This window comes from Bufo bufo, chromosome 5 (genome assembly GCF_905171765.1).
Source record: "Bufo bufo chromosome 5, aBufBuf1.1, whole genome shotgun sequence".
Taxonomy (NCBI): domain Eukaryota; kingdom Metazoa; phylum Chordata; class Amphibia; order Anura; family Bufonidae; genus Bufo; species Bufo bufo.
The window spans coordinates 84,153,097-84,162,619 of NC_053393.1; positions in this window are offsets into that span (position 1 = coordinate 84,153,097).

Sequence of the window (9,523 nt, forward strand, 5' to 3'; positions counted from 1 at the left end):
ACTAAACCTGACAAGAATAGTACATGTGCTATTTTTGAGAACAGGACTCGCGGACATTAATAAACGGAATGCACACAGATGCATATTCATTTTTTGCAGACCTATTGGATAGGTGAATGGTTCCGCATACGGGCTGAAAAAAAACGGAATGGACACGGAAATAAAACACAGTCGTGTGCCTGAGCCTAAGTAATACTATAGCAATAGCAATAGCCCACTGCCAGTCTTGTATTCTACCCTCTAATGATGACCTTTGGACATGTGACCTGCTGCAGCCAATCAACGACTGCAGCAGACACAACTGAGTTCACCATTGCAGTGCGTTAAAATGTCATTGTAATAGTCCAGGATAAAGTAAATAATATGGCTGAGCATGTGTAGTATCCCAGACCCCCCCCCCCTCTCCCTGTGAGGGTTAAGTCCTGGATCCTGTTTTGCTGGTTGCAGATATCAACTTTGCAAATCCAGTTCCCACCACACAAAGTCACCAAAGGACTGTTTAAGAAGAGCTGCTAAAGATACAGCTGTCCAGGATGCCCCAGCTTGTCCAGAGGGTGACAAGCTAGAGGCTGTGGATTACAACCAGGCCTGAAATTCTTTAGCAAAGATGGAAGACACCGTAGTTTAACAAGCTTCAGGAGGGTGAGATACACGAGACTGCCCCTGTTTGTGTCATTGGGCCCTATATTTATGCCACCCTCCTGTGGCCGTATAGATCTCCCCCTTATCCAATTTGCACCTGTTGTACCCTTCCCTTTTCGGGTTTGCGGAGCCATCTTCCCGAGAGGAAGAGGTGCAATGTTTTAAGAAGACAATCACCCAAGGAATAGACTCAAACGTACCTGAGATCCTTGTGCCCCTCACCTATGCTTTTGGAACTGTTTGCTATAGAGCCATAAGTGAGGAATGTTTTCCTTGCTACGTTTTCAAGGTTATGGCCCACCTCCAGGACTATGTATTATGTATTTAGTGCAGGGTATCTAGCACCCCTCTATGGATTGGGCCCCCTCGGGCGCTAGCAATCCCCCTAGTAGTTAGAATTTTCTAACAGAGACAATGTATATACCGTATGTATAAGCACTTATGTCAGTGATGGTGAACCTTTTAGAGACCAAGTGCCCAAACTGCAACCAAATACCCACTTATTTATTGCAAAGTGCCAACACGGCAATTTAACCTGAATACCAATATAGTATATCTTTCATGTACTTTATCATATAGCTATAATAGCTTAATAGCCTACATTCAGTGCGCTGCCTGTGCTGTTCATAGTGCGTCCTGTGCTGATGAATGGCAGGAAAAGTCTAAAGCATATTGGTACGCCATAGTTTTTCCTGGGTGCGGGTACCCACATAGAGGGCTCTGAGTGCCGCCTCTGGCACCCGTGCCATAGGTTCGCCATCACTGACTTATGTCATTAACCTCGTCTCTTCACAGTAATGGGAGGGAGGGGGTCAGCAAGAACTGCTTCCTTGGTCATCTGATGCAAAACTACCTGGAGGGACCACAAGCTCAGCCAGATATGGCCTGGCCTTTACCAAAGGTGTGTGTAGTCCCCCAGACCTAGGGGTACTACAATTTGTATAATATTATCTTATTTTACTGTTTGTTTTTGACTGTAGCTACCAGCAGGTAGGTGCCGGATGGGAGTGGTAGTGGCCCTGATGAGATGTTGTCACAGTGTACTCCCCCAAGCCATTACTCCCTGGGGTTTGGTGCAGTGAAAGTGTAGATTGAAGAATCAGGCAAGAAGTAAATGTATAACAGTCTTAATCTATCTGATTTTGGCTGATTACCTGTGACAGCCCATACCCAGAAATATGTTCCGATATGTTATTATCTGGGCTGTGTTTTTTGCCACTTCCCATGTATTTCAATGGGAGATTGCTGCTTTTTTTCCGGTGCTATATGAAATGCACAGGGAAAAAAGTAAGTGCTGCTTCCCACTGAAATGAGATTGCTTGGAGTTCCTTTTTGGTAATGATTCTGATGCGGAAAACGTGCCAAAATCAGAGCCAAAAAACTCAGTTTGCAATGAGCCCTCCTTAGTGAAGTGTTTTCACATCAGAAAGAGGAGCGTCCCCTTCCTCAGGCCACATGGCGTGGTCTGCCTGCATTGAAGGTACACCACTGATTACTTGGGAGAGTCCCAGCAGTGTACTGCTAAGGTTGGCAGCAGCCGGCCAGGACTGTTCTTTAGGCATCAAACAGCTTTAATAGAATTTATCTGCAACAGCTGTAAAACCTGGGGCAAACCAATTAGATATTACCATCAATCTTTGCAGTCTTGAAGGCATATGTGAGGCCACTCCAATCAGTAGAAGTGCCATCAAAGTGCTTTGGCTGCTACAGTACCTTATCCTTGTACATCGTCTTATTAACTTTTGGGAGACACCTATGTCATTTCCTGTCAAAAAATTACTTGCTGGTTGAATAAAAGTAAATATATACGGGACTGAGAATGCCTTTGTGTATTTAAATTAATATTTAACTTTTATTTGTGTCTTCTAAAATATATGAGACAGTAGAGTGTAGTAGAATTCTGCACTATAAAAGGGAGGGAGCACACAGGGTCTATAGTTGCAGATTAGATCTAGTTAGTTACCTAGTATGTTGGGGGAATATTGGGGAGGAGCCTACTAATGAGGACAGTATCTCACCCTAAGTGCTCACCCTACTTGGCCTAGTCTACTGAGTGTGAATACCTCAGTGGCTGTAGTCGGGGCACTCGTCCTTAGAAGGACGACCCCCAGCCTCAGGAACCTCGGGCCTGTGCTATGAAGCCATATGCTCTTACCTCCCTAGTAGATATCTTCTATACCATCATCCAACGCGTTTCACCAAGTGTGGACTCGGCTCATCAGAGATATTGGTTAACAGGGCATCGGAAGCAGTGGCTGTGCATCTGTTGTCTTCTCGTGGCAGTGGCAATCTATCCATGCTCTTGCGTCTCCTTTTAAACGCGCCGCTCCTCCCACATTTCATTTGACCAATAGGGCCTGTGTGTGCGTTCGCGCGTTCAATATTCACCCCGCGATTACATGCCCACTTCATACGGAGACACTCCTCACGAGGTACCGCCTCATTAAGTGTACGGGCTCGCTGCGCTCCGTCACTACCCGGAAGTGACATGTTATGTGGGCGTGATTAGTTGCTATGGGGATCTAGCACCGCGTCCTCGGCTAGACTTCCGTACAGCAAGGCTTAGTTAGTGATCGCTATATAGCAATATTAACTCCGCTTGGGTTAGAGGAAAGAAAAGTGACTTTAGCAGTACTAGTTAAAGAATCCAGATTACATTAACTCTCTCTGTCCTGGATGTTACTACGGACTCCAGAGAGGACATTGTAGTCTATTGTTAGTAACCATAGGCATTGTTACCGTAGTGTCAGTATACATAGAGTAAGTTTTACATTTACTAGAAGTGCTGGTCAAAATATAGGGACTCTATATAGTCCCTGAGTCCTGTATACACAGTGAATAGGCATATCAATACATCGTTGGTGCTTATTCATATGATTATATGGATATATGTACATAGAGTAAGTTTTACATTTACTAGAGGTACTGGTCACAGCATAGGGACTCTATACATTCCCTGTGTCCTGTATACACAGTGAATAGGCATACCAATACATAGTCAGTGCTTATTCATATGGTTATATGGATGTATATATTATCAATTGCTGTCTGCAGTGCCCTCTTAATGCACATAAAGACAGTGTTTTGGTTAATGAGTAGGTAGAGAGGGGTGGGTTAGTGGATTTCTTGGATGTGCAGGGGTATGATCTTATCTCCTGTATATATGACTTTTTACAGGAATGGCTTATATGAGAGGTACTCATTAAGACCGTTACGTGTCACTGATTTGAGTTTGTAAATCAATCTCGTTTCTGCCTTTAAGATCATTTTATCCCAGTCTCCACCCCTCTTCCGTTTGGGGACATACTGGAAACCTATGAATTTAAGGCAAGTGGTATCTCCATTGTGGTACTGATTCATGTGTCGTGCCACTGATGTATCCTTTTTGTTTTGGATGTCATTAATGTGGTCTCTGATCAGTCTCCTAAACTCACTTTTTGTTTTGCCAATGTAGTCAAGGGGGCAGGAGCATTGTGCCAGATACACTACACCCATAGTGAGACAGTTTACATAGTCACGTAAGGTGTATTCTCTGTGTGTATAAGAGCCTATAAACCCCTTCGTTTTCAATACTTGACTACAGGCCGTACATCTCCCACATTTAAAAGTACCAGTGGGCCTCCCCGACAACCAGTTTCCAGGGTTCTGAGGGGGCTGATAATGACTATTGACCAGTCTGTCCATTATACTTCTACCCCTCCTATATGTTATTAGGGGATAGGGTCCTATTATGTCTTCCAGGTCTGGGTCTGTTTTGAGTATATCCCAGTGTCTGGATAGCACCTGTCTGACTTCCCGATGTGCGTCATCAAAAGTGCCAATGATTCGAGCAGTATTCTGGGTCTTCATTGGCCCCATCCTCTCTTTCTTTGGTATGAGGAGCGTATCTCTATTTTCTGAGCACGCTGCCTCATAGGCCACTCGCAGTACTCCGTCTGGGTACCCTCTTTCCCTGAATCTGTATCTCAGATCCTTTGCTTCACTTTTAAATTTTTTCATAGTGGAGCAGTTCCGCCGGAGTCTGAGATACTGACCCTTGGGAATGCCCTTCCGTAGGGCATAGGGGTGGGCACTTTCCCAGCGAAGCATACTGTTGGTGGCCGTCTTTTTACGGTAGATGGAGGTAGCTATGTTGTTACCTAAGCCTCTTTCTATCAATACATCCAAAAATGGCAATGAGTCATGATTGTGTTCAGAAGTAAACCTAAGGCCCAAGTCATTCTTATTAATTATCTCCATAAATTCCGCAAAAGACTCCTCTGATCCTCTCCACAGTAAAAAAATATTGTCTATGAACCTTAGCCAAACAACTATCATCTCTTGCCACTTATCCATCTTCTCCGATCCGATATAGTTGGCTTCCCACCAGCCCAGGAGCAAATTTGCATACGACGGCGCACACAAACTTCCCATCGCAGTACCCCTGAGCTGGTGGTAATATCGGTCGTCGAAGATGAAATAGTTTCTAGTAAGGCTAAAGTTCAATAGATCGAGTAAAAAACGGTTATGCAGGGAGCATCTTTTGTCCCTCATTGACAAGTAGTTTTCGACTGCTTTGAGGCCCAAATGATGTTTAATTGAACTGTAAAGGGCCTCAACGTCGATGGTCACAAACATAGTTTGGTCATCCATACATACGCCACTAAGTCTCAGTAGGAGATCTGAAGTATCGCGTATGTAGGACGGCAGTGTTTCCACAAAGGGTCTGATAATTTTATCAATGTATATGCCTGTGTTCTGCCCCAGGCTCCCTACCCCTGAAACAATGGGGCGCCCTTTCAGTGGTGTGGTGCCCTTGTGAATCTTGAGTGTGAAGTAGAAAGTAGCCGTGACCGGAAACTTAGGGAGAAGAAAATCCAATTCTGTCGAATCTATTAGTTTATCCCTGAGTCCTTTGGTTAGGATCTGCCTCAATTCTATAAGGGCCAGGATCCTGCACTAAGACTTCGTATGTTTCCTTGTCTTGTAGGATGTCTAGGCACATATTTTTATATATGTCCTGATCCATTACAACTAAGTTCCCTCCCTTGTCTGAGGGTTTTATTATTAGATTGCGGTCCTTTTCTAAGTTCATAAGGGCTATATGCTCTTCCTTATTCATATTCGATGTACCCCTAGTAGTACTAATTAGTTCCAGGTCCCTGGTTACTAATTTATGAAAAATAGACACACTTGAATCTGGTAGAGGTGGCGGCATCTGGGTACTTTTTAATTTCAGTTCAGTGAAGGGACCCTCCCCTCTATCTCTCTCGCCTTCCTCCATCAGATTAACAAGTGTGCGTGTGGCCTCAAGTTCCCTAGGGTTCATGTTGAGTTCTCCATAGTTCTTGAGATCTTGGAGGCGGAAGTGTTTATGCCAGAGTAGTTTACGTGTGAATAAGGCTACGTCTTTGCTCCACTCGAAGGTGTCATATCTGACTGTAGGGACAAATGACAGTCCTTTACTTAAAAGGGATATATCGCTAGAGGATAAGCTATAGGAAGAGAGGTTGATAATTTGCATTTTGCAAGTCAGATTAGTTTGTCCTAGGTCTCCCCCTACACTTTGTTTCTTAGTTGATAAGGCATTTGTGTGGAGGCCTGGGCCAAAAAAGTAGAGGATGAGGCTGATGATGAGGGGTAGGTGTTGGTCCCTGAGTGGTACATGTTTGATTTCCTTCGCCGCAGGTGTACCTATTGCCTGCTCTGGGTCGCCCTCTACCTCCTTTTGCCCCTGTATTTTTGTCCTCTACCACCTCTTGGTCTGCCCTGTTCGGTATCTGACCCTTCCGCTTCTGAGGACGAGATTTCACTTTGTATCTTTTTTTTTGTCTTGTTAAGGAAGTGCCCCGACTACAGCCACTGAGGTATTTACACTCAGTAGACTAGGCCAAGTAGGGTGAGCACTTAGGGTGAGATACTGTCCTCATTAGTAGGCTCCTCCCCAATATTCCCTCAACATACTAGGTAACTAACTAGATCTAATCTGCAACTATAGACCCTGTGTGCTCCCTCCCTTTTATAGTGCAGAATTCTACTACACTCTACTGTCTCATATATTTTAGAAGACACAAATAAAAGTTAAATATTAATTTAAATACACAAAGGCATTCTCAGTCCCGTATATATCTATTTTGAGACCACTGAGATTATACAATAGGAGGTCCAATAACTGCAGATCCCTATTACAAATACATGAAAGATTGAATAAAAGTAACTTTGTCAAAATTTGCCAGGGGTATGAATAATTATGGGCAGCACTGTATGTGCAGCAGCCTTGGATCATTCAGGAGGACTGAGGCTGCCAGACACCATTCAGATCCCCTGATCCCCGCTAGGAGGGGCCAGTTTTTGCACTCTTAGATGCTGTGTTCACGTTCGACCACTGCATCCAAGGGGTTAAATGTATGCGATCGACGTTATCATCGATCCCATACATTAGCCCAGCAGGTGCCATCTTTAAAGACCCGCCCTGCACTATACATGTACGGCGCTGGGTTAGAAGGGGTTAAGGTACATGATCAAGAGTTTAGGGTGTTGACTTGTGACTTTGAAATTCCCTAGATCCCAATTTATCTGTGGCAATCGCTCTGATCCATGGAGGCCCCAGTCTTGTGACTTACACGACTTTCAAAAAAAAATAAAAAATTTAATTTTTTTTGCATAATGGCTGTGTTTCTTTGTATAATCATAACTGTGAAAGAACAGATCTTTTGGGGCTTCCCTAGTGTTTTTTTTAGTAATATTGCTCCTTATTTCAGCTACATAGCTACATGCATTTCAGTCAGAAGCAGAGGGAGTCTCCCTTCTGTGGAATCTCCTAGCACTGTACTGCTGTGACAGTGCTGATCGCGAATATTCTAATTGCAAATTTTTATCGCAAATATTGGCACTTCGAGAATTCGCAAATATCTAGAATATAGTGCTATATCTTCATAATCGCAATTTTTTTTTCATCAGTATCCATGATCCCTCATTGCTTCTTGCTTGTGGTCCAATGAGAAGGCTGCAATACCTTTGACTTTAGGAGTAGTGATGGTCGCGAATTTTCGTATTGTGAATTTTTATCACAGAATTTTTATTGTGAATTTTCCAATTGCTGACAATCAAGAAAATAATGACGAGATCACGGATTCTCGAATTCGCAAATATATGATGAATATTCGCACAAATATTCGCGAAATATCGCGAATTCGAATATTGCCCCTTCCGCTCATCACTGCTGTGACATTCTTTCCGTAACCTCCCACTATGTTTGTTTTCAGCTCCGGAGATCACAGAACAGATAAAGAGGGGGAAATCACACTTACAGACACACAGGAGGCTCCTTTAATCTTCAAAAGCTGTGTATATGCAGGCTCAGGAGCTCAGCTAGTTCTGACATGTCCCCATTTTCTGTAAGCCATCTTCAGTGTCTCTATTACTAGTGTGGCAATGTGAACATTGAGGTGTTGTTTCCCCAGGTTCCAGTCCGGGACTTGAGACATGCTCATGTCCAGGGATCCTATTTAATCCTGCTACTGGATCTTGGGTGTCTCACTCTGGAGAGTGTGCAGACAGAGGCCTGGTGAGGCTCTGTCAGTGTGGTCTCAGCTGGGCAAGGCTGAGGGGCCACGAGGCTATGCAATAGCCTGGACTTTGGGGGACTCAGCGACACCCGGGAACAAGCATTGAAAGGTCAGAGTCAGGAGGACTGCTAGACCACAACCCCCTCCAAAGGTACTGCATTTGTTACAGCCTGAGGACTGGTGGACTGTATGTCTGGGGTAAGCCGCACCTGGTTCCATGTGGGAACGCTATCGTATAGCCGAGTTAGGGATACGATGTTTATTATGTTTAGGTAGAGCCCAGACGGGCAGGCTTTTGTTTTATGCCATGTTGTGTATGAAGAGTGTAAAATAAATTGCACTGTTTGGACCTGAAACCCAGTGATTATGAAGATCATTGTGAGAATGACCCCCGAATAAGAGGCGATCCCTTACACTAGGGATAGATCTTGTCTGACAATAGGCAGTGGACTGCAAATTAGGTGGAAGTGAGACCCCTAGTGGCCATCACTTTATAGTTTTTTTTTTTAGGCGGAGGCAGACATATTTTTTAAATAAAGTGATTTAGAGATTTGCGAGTTACACCATTTTCTATTAAATAAAATGAAATTGTGTGAAAGTACAGCGACTCTTTATGGGTTCTGCTGCAAATGATGTGTCCGATACCAAAGCACACCTTCAGAGGTCTTGCAGAGTCCATGCTTTGGTTTTGGTGGCGCAAGGTTGGGCCTACACAGGTAGTTTAAATGTTATGGCTGACCGGTATAGGTACCCATAAATGACACATGAATTGCTTATCCGTAACAGTTCTAACATTAGGTATTATTTATTTATCTAAAAAAAAAAAAACATGCTGGAAGCATAGAAAAGAAAGGGGGAAAAAATTGAATATTAGAATAGGAGAGGCCATCACCGAGCAGCAGCAAACCACTTAACAACAGGTACAATTAGCCTGAACTGCTGCTATATCTTTAAGTATATGGGAAGAATGATACTCAGTGTGTTAATTACATTACGAAATGATGGTTGTTACTAAGAATTCTCTCTGAAATAACCACATCCTAGTAAAACACGTACCCGGTGAGTGATTACATCTGACTTTGTACAAGCATTTATTCTGTGTAAGAGACCAAGTAAAATTGTTTTTGTTCTATTGTATTTGCCCTACTAATTACCCAGGGGGAAATTAACGTACGGTTACCCAGATCCTGCGGTGCATTTATTTCTGAAAAATTATAAGGTGTTTAATTCAGCTCTGTGTGTTTACATTGTGCTTAGAAAGCCATTGTTTATCACCATCTAAACAGAATCTTTGTGTATTAATATAACCTTTTCACATAAACACACTTCACTAA